Genomic DNA, 14,880 nt, shown 5'->3' with positions numbered 1-14,880 from the left:
GTGTGTGTGTGTGTGTGTGTGTGTGTGTGCGCCTCAGAGAGAGAAGCCTGAAGGGCATCTGAAGGGTGAGGACACTTCTCTTACAATCTTGGTCCCTGGCCTTGTCCCCTCCAGTCTCTGAGCTGCTAGGAAGGGGCTGCTTCCCCCAACTCCCTCTGTCTGGGAGAGGAGAGGAGCAGAGGGAAAGTCTAAAGTTGGGAAAGAAGGTGAGGAGAGGGAAGGCAGCCAGGTAGAGGTCAATGTACAGGTTGAGGCTGACTGGGTCCCTTGCACAGAGCTGCATCCTGTCTCCAAGGTTCAGAGAAGTTTCCACTGCAGCTTCTTGGTTTGGGATGTGGCAGGACCTACAAGACCATGAAGGTGGGTCATCTAGACCCGAGACCAAAACCTAAAACTGCAAGAGTGGCTCTCAAGGATGTGTATCTGCCTGAAGAACATTTGGGCCATGTCATGTACAGTTTTACCTTTTGCCTGTTATGAATAATGTCGCTATGAGCATTCATGTACAACTTTTCTAGTTTTTCTTTGTTTTTTGTTGTTTTTTTTTTTTTTCAGTCATTACTTGGAAGATTTTCTTATTTCATTGTTTTCCAATTACTTTTTCTTTTCACCTTCTCCTCTTCGATTTTTATTGTTGTGGGAAATATATACAGCAAAACATACACCAGTTCAGCAACTTTTTTTATAAGCAATAGTTTTTTATTGTGAGTTAGGTAAAAATAATTTAACACAGCTAATTCATAGACCTTAGGAAACATTATATTTTATGACTTTGTGATTAGGCAAAATCCAAATCAAATTCCAACTAACCCCAACGTTGGTAGCTAAATTTCTTTAATGTAATTGAATGATTATTTCTTGTTGCATCTGATTTCTGTGGGTACCTCTCATGACTGGATACAAGCTTTCAGGATGCTTTCAGGACCTTCACTTGATGATGCAGCATGACTCAAAATGAAAATAAACAGCTGTAAACATCCATTAATAACAGGAACTTGAAGTGTACAAAGTATGAATCTAGGAAAATGGGAAATCACCAGAATTGAAATGGAATGCATAAACATCAATATCCTAGGCATTAATGAGCTGAAATGGACTCGTATTGGCCATGCTGAATGGGACAGTAATATGGTCTACTATGCCAGGAACGACAACTTGAAGTGGATGGCGTTGCATTCATTGTCAAAAAGAACATTTCAAGATCTATCCTGAAGTACAATGCTGCCAGTAATAGGATAATATCCATATGCCTACAAGGAAGGTTAGTTAATATGACTATTATTCAAATTTACACACCAACTACTAAGGTCAAAAATAAAGAAATTGAAGATTTTTACCAACTTCTGCAGTCCAAAATTGATGGAACATGGCAATCGGTATGCATGGATAATTACTGGTGATTGGAAACAAAGAAGAACTGGTTCTTGGAAAATGATGGCCTTGGTGATAGAAACGATGACAGAGATCACATGATAGAATTTTGCTAGACCAACGACTTCTTTATAGCCAATACCTTTTTTCAACAACATAAATGGTGACAATACAAGTAGACCTCGCCAGATGGAATACACAGGAATCAAATCGACTACCTCTGTGGAAAAATGATAGAGGAGCTCAATATCAACAGTCAGAACAAGGCCAGGGCTGACTGCAGAACAGACCATCAATTGTTCATATGTAAGTACAAATTGAAGCAGAAGAAAATCTGACCAACTCCACGAGAGCTAAAGTACAACCCTGAGTGCATTCCACCTGAATTTAGAGACCATCTCAAGAATAGATTTGATTCGTTGAACACTAGTGACCAAATACCAGAAGAACTGTGGAATAACATCGAGGACATCATACATGAAGAAAGCAAGAGGTCATTAAAAAGACAGGAAAGAAAGAAAAATCTCAGAAGAGACTCTAAAACTTCCTCTTGAAAGTCAAGTAGCTAAAGCAAATGGAAGAAATGATGAGATAATAGAGCTGAGGAGAAAATTTCAAAGGGTGGCTCAAGAAGACAAAGTCTTATGATGACATGTGCAAAGACCTGGAGTTAGAAAACCAAAAAGGAAGAACATGTGTGGCATTTCACAAGCTGAAAGAACTGAAGAAAAAATTCAAGTCTCAAGTTGCAACATTGAAGGATTCTATGGGCAAAATATTGGATGACACAGGAAGCATTTGAGGAAAGTGGAAGGAATAGACAGTCACTATACCAAAAAGAATTGGTCAGTGTTAAACCATTTTAGGAGGTAGGATATGATAAGGAACTGATGGTGCTGAAGGAAGAAGTCCAAGCTGCACTGAAGGCATTGATGAAAAACAAGGCTCCAGGAATTGACAGAATACTAATTGAGATATTCCAACAAATGGATGCAGCCCTGGAAGTGCTCATTCATCTATGCCAAGAAATTTGGAAGACAGCTACCTGGCCAACTGACTAGAAGAGATTCATATTTATGCCTGTTCCAAGGAAAGGTGATCCAACCGAATGTGGAAATTATCAAACAATATCATTAATATAACATGCAAGTAAAATTTTGCTGAACATCATTCAAAAGCAGCAGTAGCAGTACATAGACAGAGAACTGCCAGAAATTAAGCGGGATTCAGAAGAGGACGTGGAATGAAGGATATTATTGCTTACATCAGATGGATCCTGGCTGAAAGCAGAGAATACCACAAAGATGTTTACCTGTGTTTTATTGCCTATGCACAGGCATTTGACTGTGTGGATCATTACAAATTATGGATAACATTGGGAAGAATGGGAATTCCAGAACACTTCATTGTGCTCATGAGGAACCTGTATATAGATTAAGAGGTAGTTGTTTGAACAGAACAAGGGGATATGGTGTGGTTTAAAGTCAGGAAAGGTGTGCGTCAGTGTTGTATCCTTTCACCATACTTATTCAATCTGTTTACTGACCAAATAATCCAAGAAGCTGGACTATATGAAAAAGAGCCCAACATCAGGATTGGAGGAAGACTCATTAACAACCTGAGCTATGCATATGACACAACCTTGCTTGTTGAAAATTAAGAGGACTTGAAGCACTTACTGATGAAGATCAAAGAGCACAGCCTTCACTATGGATTACACCTCAACATAAAGAAAACAAAAATCCTCACAACTAGACCAATGGGCAACATCATGATAAACGGAGAAGAGATTGAAGTTGTCAAGGATTTCATTTTACTTGGATCCACAATCAACACCCAGGAAAGCAGCAGTCAAGAAATCAAAAGGCACATTGCATTGGGCAGATCTGCTGCAAAAGACCTCTTTAAAGTGTTGAAAAACAAAGATGTCACCTTGAAGACTAAGGTGCACCTGACCAAAGCCATAGTGTTTTCAATCGCCTCATAGACATGTAAAAGCGGGATGATGAATAAAGAACACTGAAGAAGAACTGATGCCTTTGAATTGTGGTGTTGGCGAAGAATATTGAATATACCATGGACTGCCAAAAGAATGAACACATCTGTCTTGGAAGAAGTACAACCAGAATGCTCCTTAGAAGCAAGGATGGTGAGACTATGTCTCACATACTTTGCATGTGTTATCAGGAGGGATCAGTCCCTGGAGAAGGGCATCAAGCTTGGTAGAGAGTTGGCAAAAAAGAGGAAGACCCTCAACGAGATGGACTGACACAGCGGCTGCGACATTGGGCTCAAGCATAACAACATTGTGAGGATGGCACAGAACCAGGCAGTGTTTCAGTCTGTTGTACATGGGTCGCTATGAGTCGGAACCCACTCTATGGCATCTAACAAGAACTCATCTATTTGCTCTTAAATTTATTACCTTGTAGGTAAAGAATTTTAGTAACTTTTCAGAACAGCATAAATGTCATTGTTGCTGAAAAGCTTTCCTAGCAAATATTTAATGACTTTATTGTGGTGATCATTTTTGTTTATTTGTTTCAACTGATACTAAAGGCATAAATCCTTCACCAGATGAGATTACACACACCAGCAATCAGAGTATTGTCTTCATCATCTCATATGTCTGTTCAGTTGCTTTTAATGCCAATAGTAGCAAATACACCGCTCTTTGCTCTCCAAAGAAAGAAACCCATTGTGATGCAATGAATTACATAATATGGCCCCTCTAGCCATGGTCTTTGTGACTCACATACAATGATTAAGGGGGACTATGCAAATAAGGTATATGGAACCTGTGATGGTTGGGTTATGTGTCCACTAGGCTAGGCCTTGTTTCCTAGCATTGTATGGTTATCCTCCATTTTGTGATCTAATGTGATTATGCTAACTAACCTCCATTTTACGTATTATAAATCCTAACCTCTGTAGGATCAATATCAGTCACAGTCTACTCAATGGCAATGGGTTTGGTTTGGTTTGCTTTTATATGTTAATGAGGCAGGACTGGTATGGGGTGGATCTTGAGTCATAGCCTTGCAGGAAGGCATGATTCAAGTCCTACCCTTGCTCAAGTTATCCTTTGTGGCCTGCATCCAAGGTATGTACATCAGTACTCTTGCAGGATTCTCTCTCTCTGCACCTGGATCCTGAGTCATTGTCTAACCCCCAGCTCTTGGGACTCAAGCCAGATACTTGCCATCTGAACTTCTGATTCTGGGATTTGCCAGCTTCCACAGCCCCATGGGCTAGTGGCCTATCATCTCACTTGATTCACCAATTTCTGTAGCCTTGTGAGCCAGCAGCCAGATACCAGCCTAGGTAATGAACTCTCAAGGATAAACCAAAACTAAAACATTTAGAACAGGGAACCAGACATCAATCTCTAAGTGACAACAATGTCAGAACAATAAAAGAGGGAATAAATGGTGTAGGTATAGAACTTTCAAATGAAGAGGAAGTCAAGGTGATATCAAGTAATAAAAGACTGATTTAAACTTAGGAAGGCAAGGGTAAATTTCAAGGCAACCACAAAGAAAGTTAACAAACCCACCCATCAAAGCAAAGAAGAGAGGCGGGGCCAAGATGACAGAGTAGTCAGACACTTCCTGCGGTCTCTTTTACAACAAAGACCCAAGAAAACAAGTGAACTGATTATATATGACAATCTAGGAGCCCTGAACATCAAAGGCAAAGTTGAGGAATCGGACTGAGCAGCAAGGAGAGGGAGCGATGGGTCAGAAGCAGCAAGGAGTTGCCAGACATGAGCCAGCAGGAACCAGCACCCTGTGGGCCAGATCACTGGCGTGTGCAGTGAGGCAAGCAATGGCACTCAGGACACGTTTGCCACATCAGGAAAGACCAAGCAGTGGACAGTCTACTCAAGCCTCCAGAACCAGCGAAAAGCAACTCTCAATCGGCAAAAGATAAGTACATGTGTCTAACCCACCACACGAATCAAAAACCACCCCTTTGGGAAAAACCCTTCTCCCATTTACCTACCCCCTCCCTACTCTGCACCAGGTCCCAGGCCGGCTTCAGAGATTGTCACATCCCCTGGGCCAGAAGTAGGACTCGTCACCCACCCTGAGCCATTCTCCCAGCCTTGGAGAGGGAACAAATTAACAAGCAGGGAAAAAATAATCTGCCAGCTCCTCTAAGCCAGGAACTCAGGGCAGGCAGAGCTCCTTTGCCTAGGCACAGGCATAAGGGATCCACAAACTTTGAATCCCTTTCACCCCTGCATAGACTTGTGTGGGCCCATTTCAACAGTGTAGGGCCTCATTAGTGCAGTACAACAGGGTATATACCTGAAGCCTAACTTCAACTGTATTAGCTATATGGTGGAGTGGTAGGTTCATGATATTTGACACTATTCTGCCTATTAAGCAGGGTCCTCACCTACTCACATCAGGGGCCTGACAACTGGTGGCTCCACCCATGCCACCTAGCCACCCGTGACAGGGGCCCAAGGATAAGTAGTGCCTTCCAGTACTTACAGCCAACAACATTGAGTGCCCATAGTCTGGATACAAAACCCCCCCACAACTACGAAATCTAGGCACCAGGGACATACTTTCCTCACAAACACTCAAGGGCAGCTGTCAGCCCCTGCCTTGCTCAGCGCCTGACCCCCTACTGCAGCTAGATACCTGTGCCTACACCAATCACCCCTGCCTGTCTAGGACTGTAGGTGACTGACTACCTGGACACCTGAGCTGAATCCATACAAGAAAAGTAAACAGACTCCTGGGCTTGCATACCTAGCAACAGATCTAACCACCTGGTGACAGTATGTGAGAGCTGCAAAGATACCAATAATCAAACTAGCTCACACAAGCAGCCCATTTGGGCATATCAAAACAAAACAAGAAGCTAGGACACAGTAAGCAAACATAAAATAAATAAATATAATAACTTATTGATGGTTCAGAGACAACAGTCAATATCAAATCACATGAAGAGGCAGAACATGATGGCTTCAGCAAAGAATCAAGAAATCTTCCAGAGGAAGATAATTTCCTGGGATTACCAGAGGTAGAGTACAAAAGATTAATATACAGAACTCTTCAAGAGATCAGGAAGGAGATCAGGCAAAATGCAGAACAAGCCAAGGAATACACAGACAAACCAACAGAGGGATTTAAGAAGATTATAGAAGAACACAGTGACAAATTTAACAGGCTGCAAGAATCCATAGAGAGACAGCAAATGAAAATCCAGAAGATTAACAATAAAATTTCAGAATTAGACAACTCAATAGAAAGTCATAGGAGCAGAACTGAGGCAATGGAAGTCAGAATTAGTGAGATTGAAAATAAAACACTTGACACCAACTTATCTGAGTGAAAATTCAGATAAAAGAATTTTTTTTTAAATGAGGAAACCCTAAGAATTATGTGGAACTCTATCAAGAGGAATAACCTATAAGTGATTGGAATACCAGAACGGGGGGGCGGGGGGGGTGGGGGATAACAGAAAATACAGAATTGTTAAAAATTTGTTGGCAGAAAACTTCCCTGATATCATGAAAGATGAGAAGATATCTGTCCAAGATGCTCCTCAAACCCCATACAATGTAGATCCCAAAAGAAAGGCACCAAGATATAGTCAAACTTGCCAAAACCAAATGAAGTCATCTACAAAGAGAATCAATAAGACTAAGCTCAGACTACTCAGCAGAAACCATGCAGGCAAGAAGGCAATGGGATGACATATATAAAGCCTTGAAGGAAAAAAAAGTTGCCAGCCAAGAATTATATATCCAGCAAAACTGTCTCTCCAATAAACAAACAAACAAAAAAAAAAACCCAAACCCAATATGATGGCAAAATTAGGGCATTTCGAGATAAACAGAAGTTTTGGGAATTTGCAAAAACCTAACAAAAATTACAAGAAATACTAAAGGGAGTCCTCCAGTTAGAAATCAGTAACATCAGATAACAACCCAAGACTAGAACACAGGACAGAGCAACCAGATTTTAACCCAGATCGGGAAGTCACAAAAATAAATCAAACTAAAACACTGAAAATAGGGAAACAGAGACATCAATATGTAAAAGATGACAACATTAAAACAAAAAGAGGGACTAAAAATGTAGTCATAGATCTTTCATATGGAGAGGAAGTCAAGATGATATAAAGAAATAAAAAATTGGTTTAAACTTAGAAAAACAGGGGTAAATATTAAGGTAACCACAAAGGAAACTAACAATCCTACACATCAAAATAAAAAACAAAAAAATAAAGACTCAGGAAATACAAAATCAACAACAATGAAAAAGATGAAAAGAAAATATGTAAAGAAAAAAGACTCAGCACAGAAAATTAAGTGGAACAAAGAAACCGGCAACAACACAAAAAAAATAAAGAAGAAAAACAAAGTCTCAGTAAACACAAAATTTAGAAAAATGAAAGAAACAGAAAGAAAATCCACAAACAAAAGAAATTCAGCACAGGAGAGTAAGAGGAACAAAGAAAACATCAATACCACACACACAAAAAAAAAAAGCACTACAAAATAATAGCAATAAGCTCACACCTATCGATAATCACACTGAATGTAAATGACTTAAATGCACCCAAAAAGAGACACAGAGTGACAGAATGGATTAAAAAAAAAAAAAAAAAAAAACATTAGTGTGCTGTCCACAAGAGACACACCTTAGAAACAAAGACATTATTAAAAATCAAAGGGCAGAAGAAAATATATCATACAAACAGTAACCAAAAGAGAGCAGGAACGGCAATACTAATCTCAGATAAAATAGACTTTAAGACAAAATCCTCCATAAAAGACAAGAAAGGACATTATATAACAATTAAAAGGACAATCCACCATGAGGACATAACTATGATATCTGTGCATCCAACGACAGGGCTCCAAATACATAAAACAAATTCAAAGAGCACTGAAAAATTGACAGTTCCACAATAATAGTAGGAGACTTCAACACACCACTATCAGTAAAAGACTGAACATCTAGAAAGAAACTCATTGAAGATACACAAAATCTAAAGGCCACAGTCAACCCACTTGACTTCATAGACATATATAGAACACTCCACCCAAAGGCAGCAAAGTACACATTCTTTTTCAATGTACATAGAATGTTCTCCAGAATAGACCACATCTTAGGCCACAAAGCAACCCTCAACAAAATCCAAAACATTGAGATAATACAAAGCATCTTTTCTGATCACACTGCCATGTAAGTAGAATAACAGAAAGAGCAAGAAAAAAAAATTAAAAACATGGAAACTGAATAGCACCTTGCTTAAAAACTGCTGGATAATAGAAGAAATCAAAGATGGAATAAAAAGAATTCCTAGAATCAAATGAGAATTAAAACACGTTGTACCAAAACCTTTGGGACACAGCAAAAGCAGTCCTCAGAGGTCAATTTATAGCAATAGATGCACACATCAAAAAAGAAAGGGACAAAATCAAAACGTTATCTTTACAACTGGAACAAATAGAAAGATAACAGCAAAAGAAGCCCACAATTACCAGAAAAAAAGGAAATAATGAAGATCAGAGCAGAAATAAATGAAACAGAGAATAGAAAAACAACAGAAAGTACCAACAAAACCAAAAGTTGGTTCTTTCAAAGGATCAACAAAATCGACAACTTAGCCAAACTGACAAAAGAAAAACAGGAGATGAAGCAAATAACCCAAATAAAAAATGAAACAGGAGACATTACAAGAGACCCAACTGAAGTAAAAAAGGATCATAACAGTACCGTGAAGAAATGTACTCCAACAAATTTGAAAACCTAGAGGAAATGGACAAATTTCTAAAAACACACTACCTACGTAACTAACACAAACAGGTAGAAAATCTGAACCAGCCCATAACAAAAGAAGATACTGAAAAGGTAATAAAAAGCTCCCAACAGAAAAAAACCCTGACCCAGATGGCTTCACTGGAGAATTCTACCAAACATTCAGGGAAGAGCTCACACCAGTACTGCTCAAACTATTTCAGAACATAAAAAGGAATGGATATTCCAAATTCATTCTATAAAGCCAGCATAACTCTGATATCAAAACCAGGCAAAGACACCACAAAAAAAAGAAAATTACAGACCAACCTCTCTCATAAATACAGATGCAAAAATTCTCAACAAAATTCTACCAAGTAGAATTCAGCATCATATCAAAAAAAGTAATGCACCATGAACAAATGGGATTTGTATCAGGTATGCAAGGATGGTTCAACATTAAAAAGTCAGTCAATGTAATCCACTACATAAATACAACAAAAGAAAAGAATCACATGATTATCTCGGTCACACAGAAAAGGCATTCAATAAAGTCCAAGCATGTTCCTGATAAAAACTCTCAATGAAATAGGAATAGAAGGGAAATTCCTCAACATAATAAAGATCATCTATACAAAATCAACAGCCAACATTTTCAATGGGGAGAGGCTGAAAACCTTCCCCTTGAAAATAAGGACAGGACAAGGATACCCTTATCATCACTTCTATTTAACATTGTGCTGGAAGTCCTAGCTACAGCAATAAGGCAAGAAAAAGAAATAAAGGGCATCCAAATTGATAAGGAAGAAGTAAAACTATCCCTATTCATAGGATACTATACATACAGAACCCAAAAAACTCCACAAGAAAACTACTGGAACTAATAGAAAGATTCAGCAGAGTAGCAGGGTACAAGATAAACACCTTGAAATCAGTTGGATTCCCATACATCAATAAAAAGAACTATGAAAAGGGAATCAGGAAAGCAATACAATTTGTAATAGACCCTAAAAAAATAAAATACATAGGAATAAATCTAACAAGGAACATAAAAGACCTATACAAATAAAACTACAAAACACTACTGCACAAAAACAAAAGCGACTTACATAAATGGAAAAAAATACCATGCTCATGGAGAGGTAGATGCAACATCGTGAGAATGTCAAATCTACCCAAAGCAATCTACCAATACAATGCAGTCCTGACCCAAATACCAACAGCTTTCTTTAAAGAGATGGAAAAACTAATCATTAACTTTATGTGGAAAGGGAAAACACCCCAGGTAAGTAAAGCATTATTAAAGAAGAAGAACAAAGTAGGAGGCCTCGCACTTCCTGACCTCAGTACCTACTATACAGCTACGGTAGTCAAAACAGCCTGGTACTCGTACAACGACAGACACATTGACCAATGGAACAGAATCAAGAACTCAGATGTAAATCCATCCACCTACGGTCACCTGATCTTTGACAAAGGCCCAAAACTCATTGTTGTTGTTGTTGTTAGGCATTGTTGAGTCAGCTCTGACTCATAGCGACCCTATGTACAACACAATGAAACCCTGTCGGGTCCTGCGCCATCTTCACAATCATTGTTATTCATGAGCACATTGTTGCAGCCACTGTATCAATCCATCTTGTTGAGGGTCTTCCTCTTTTTTCTGACCTTCTACTTTACCAAGCATGATGTCCTTCTCCAGGGAACTGACCCCTCCTGATAACATGTCCAAAGTATGTGAGACATACTTGCTTCTAAGGAGCATTCTGGTTGTACTTCTTCCAAGACAGATTTGTTCATTCTTTTGGCAGTCCACGGTATATTCAAAGGTGTCAATTTTTTGGTCTTCCTTATTCATCGCCCAGCTTTCACATGTATATGAGGCGATTGAACACACCATGGCTTTGGTCAGATGCACCTTAGTCTTCAAGGCGACATCTTTGCTTTTCAACATTTTAAAGTCTTTTGCAGCAGACCTGCCCAATGCAATGTGTCCATTGATTTCTTGACTGCTGCTTCCATGGGTGTTGATTGTGGATCCAAGTAAAACGAAATCCTTGACAACTTCAGTCTTTTCTCTGTGTATCATGATGTTGCTTATTGGCCCATTTGTGAAGATTTTTGTTTTCTTTATGTTGAGGTGTAATCCATAGCGAAGGCTGTGCTCTTTAATCTTCATCAGTGAGTGCTTCAAGTCCTCTTCACTTTCAGCAAAGAAGATTCATAGACACATCCAAACTTCCTAAGAGACCAAGTTACTGGGCTGAGGGTTGGGGACAATGGTCTCAGGGGACATCTAACTCAATTGGCATAACAGATTATAAAGAAAATGTTCTACATCCTACTTTGGTGGGTATGTTTTCGGTCTTAAAAACTTGTGAGTGACCATCTAAGATGTATCTACTGGCCCCACCCCATCTGGAGCAAGGGAGAATGAAGAAAACCAAGAACACAAGGGAAAGATCATTCCAAAGGACTAGTAGAACACAACTACCAGAGCCTCCACCAGACTGAGTCCAGCACAACTGGATGGTACCAGGCTACTACCACCAACTCCTCTGATGGGGATCACAGAGCAGTTCCAGAGGCACTGACTAAGATCCTGGATTCCATCATATACAGACTATCTCCCACAGGGTAGCAGGCACTGAGCTCAGCCTGAGTGAGATGTGCAGGATGGGTGAAGTATAAATGAGGTGCCCAGGAGAGCTCAGAGTCTGGACAGCCAGGTCCCACTCACACCTCACTGAGAACCAGGGCTGCCCAGAGCACTGGGGGGCAGTGACCTGGGGTTGGGTTGCAACTTTCAATCAGTATTTAGCTGATGGGAGTTGAGTAGTTCTTGAGGGATGTTGTAGAAGCCAATGTGGAGAGAGGTTTTTAGAAATAGCAGGGTGCCCTGTTGAAGGTGGAGATGGCAGGGCAATCTGAGTCAGGGTAGGGTCCAGACTGCAGGAGGCTGGGGGAGGCCAGAAGTTCACTGACACTGAGGAGGTTAGCTGGGTCTCTGCTCAAAGGGTCGTCCGTGTGGCCGCTGTCGTCACCTAGGACGTGGGGCACTGGACTCAAGGGTCTCACCAATGTGGCGTGATTGCACTGGGCGGTGGTGGGGGCGGGACAGGGTGAGAAGCTTCTGGAAGTCCAGAGAAGCAGCTGCGGAGACGGGATGAGGTTGGGCGGTTCCCTGTCGTGCCTGTCCTCACTCTTGACCCAAACAGCCGCCAGCTTTTGGTGCCAGGAAGGCGGGGGCGGAAGGAGCGCAGGCTGCGCAACGGGACAAGTTAGCTATTCCTGAAAAAAGAAGGTGCTACTGAAAAAAAAAAAATTTTTTTTTTTTTTTTTTACTGGGGCCAGCGCGGCCCAGGGTAAGGTTCGCCCTCTCAGCAAAGGGCCAGCCCTTCCTCCTGCCCCCGTCCCCATAGGGCTAACATCCGCACCATACGAGCCCCCCTCCCCCCGACACACACACCGTCCTGCCTTCTCCCCAGACAGCTCTGAAGGTAGGGGCTGGAGGCCAAGCCCCTCCCCCCCCCCCCCCCCCGCCCCGTGCACCGCAGTACCTCCTTGCTGCCGGCCGCCGCGAGACGTCTACCGCTCCGCGTTCGCTGAGCCTGGGCGCCCCCTGGGGAGGCTCCGAAGGCGGCGCTCCAGAGCAGGGGAAGCCGCACCTTGGAGGGGTGGAGGTATCCACGCGTGCAGGGGTTGCGAGAGGGCGCAGTCCTGGGGAGCGCCCCCTCCGTAGGGAATCCGCCCAGCTCCGAGACGACTGAGCCACCCATACCCCAACCCTGGAAACATACGATTGGGAGCCAAGCGACTTGAAACCCTCCACCAGGCCTGCGGTGTGAGATTCTCCGTTCAGGTTCTTCCTCACCTTTTGGAGAGGCGACGCCCCCCACCAGCAGGGACTGGAGGGACAGCAGGAGGGCAGAGGCTGGGGCCCCGTGGCCTGATTGATCTTGCACTGACAATGCTGGCTCCAGAGTTGGAGTGCGCTTTAGGGGGGCCACCCCTGGGGCAAGGCCCCATGGGTCGTAGGGAGTCCGGATGGGCCACGACTCTGCCCTTGGCAAAGCACCAGGAGTAGGAGCCCTTGAAGAAGTAGGTGCCACCTGGGAGCCTAGGAGACACTTCAAAGGGTCTGGTACGTGCCTTCCCAAACCCGCCCCTTCCGCTGTACCCTATGCCTCTCCCAAGAGTTCCCCCAAATTCCTCAGGCTTGCCGCTGTCTCCCAAGCTCCAGGAACCCCCAGCCCATCCCCAGCGCCAGCCCTTTTCCCTGCGTCCTTAGCTGTGTCGCGAGTCTGAATAAACTCCACGGCAAAGGTTTTTTTTACTATGCGCCAGTGACCTGTGTTGTTGTTGTTGTTGGGTGACAGGAGGCAACGCAGCGACCCCATGTGACAGAGTAGAACTGCCCCATAGGGTTTTCTAGGGGTGGGTTCAAATCACCAACTTTTTAGTTAGCACTCATCCACTTTACCATTGCACCACCAGAGCTCCCTCCAGTGACCTGTAGGTGCTTGGATACTGATGGCAGAAAGGCCTGAATGAAAAGGGGGAGGCAGCCTGGTAAGATGTTGGGGAAGGGTGTCCCAGGCATAGGGAACAGTGTCCCGGGCAGAGGGAACAGCATGTGCAAAGGCCTGAGAGGGGAGGTGGTTGGTAGGTGGCTGGAAAATGTTTGTCTAAGAGGAAAGATATGCAGAGACTGAATGATCTGGGCCTTATGGGCCAGGGCAAAGGTCCTTTTACAATGGGAAGATGCAATGAGGATTTAAGGAAGGGAGTTATTTCATTTTTTAAGATAAAATTGTTTAGGCTTTGCTCCTGGATAAGGAATGACTTAAAAGAGACAAGACCAGGGAGACTAGCTAGGAGGGCATGACAGTCATCCTGGCTCATGATGGTGGTGAAAACCAAGTGGTGGGCTGCCCAAGCCACAGGTGATGTCAGCACACAAAGTGCTTTCTGCGTAAGAAGCCAAGTGGAGGCATAAAGAGGGGTCACTGGAGGTTTGTACAGGGTCACAGGAGAAAAGCAAGGAAAGGGTATGAAAGAACTTGGAGGGTGCTGGGCGATGGGCTAAGGATATGGCCGAGAGTCAGTGGAGGCAGAGGGCAGGCCCCCGGTTCAGGTGCGTCAGGCCAGAGAGAGACACTAGTCAAAAAGGGACATTACCTACCAATTCCACCCTTAGGTATATACCCAAAATGCTTGAAAGCAGTGACTCAAACATATTGTGCACCAGTCTGTCCTACCGTGGTGGTTTACATGTTGCTATGATGGGAAGTTATGCTACTGGTATTTTAAAGACCAGTATCTAAGCAGGGTCACCCATGGTGGACAGGTGTCAGTGGAGTTTCCAGACTAAGATAAACTAGGAAGAAAGGCCTGGCAATCTACCTTGGAAAGTCAGCCGATGAAAATCTTATGTATAACAACAGAACATGTCTGATATAGTGCTGGAGATGCCAAAGGACTGGGCAGTGTTTCTTTCTTTGTAAATAAGGGCCTATGAGTCAGAGCCAACTCTGCTCCAGGCACCTGCTAAGCACGACACAGGCCCGATGGCCCTAATGCCTCACCACAAACCCCCAAGCACAGGGTGACTTGTGTTCCCGTTTACAGACAAGAGGGGTCAGATGCAGGGTCTCTGCTCACGCAGAGCCCAGAGCCCAGCCTGGGTCCATCTGACAAGCAGCCTCTGCCTATAAAAACTGAGCCCTGCTGCCCAGCT

This window comes from Elephas maximus, chromosome 12 (genome assembly GCF_024166365.1).
Source record: "Elephas maximus indicus isolate mEleMax1 chromosome 12, mEleMax1 primary haplotype, whole genome shotgun sequence".
Taxonomy (NCBI): Eukaryota; Metazoa; Chordata; class Mammalia; order Proboscidea; family Elephantidae; genus Elephas; species Elephas maximus.
This window is presented reverse-complemented; position numbering follows the sequence as displayed.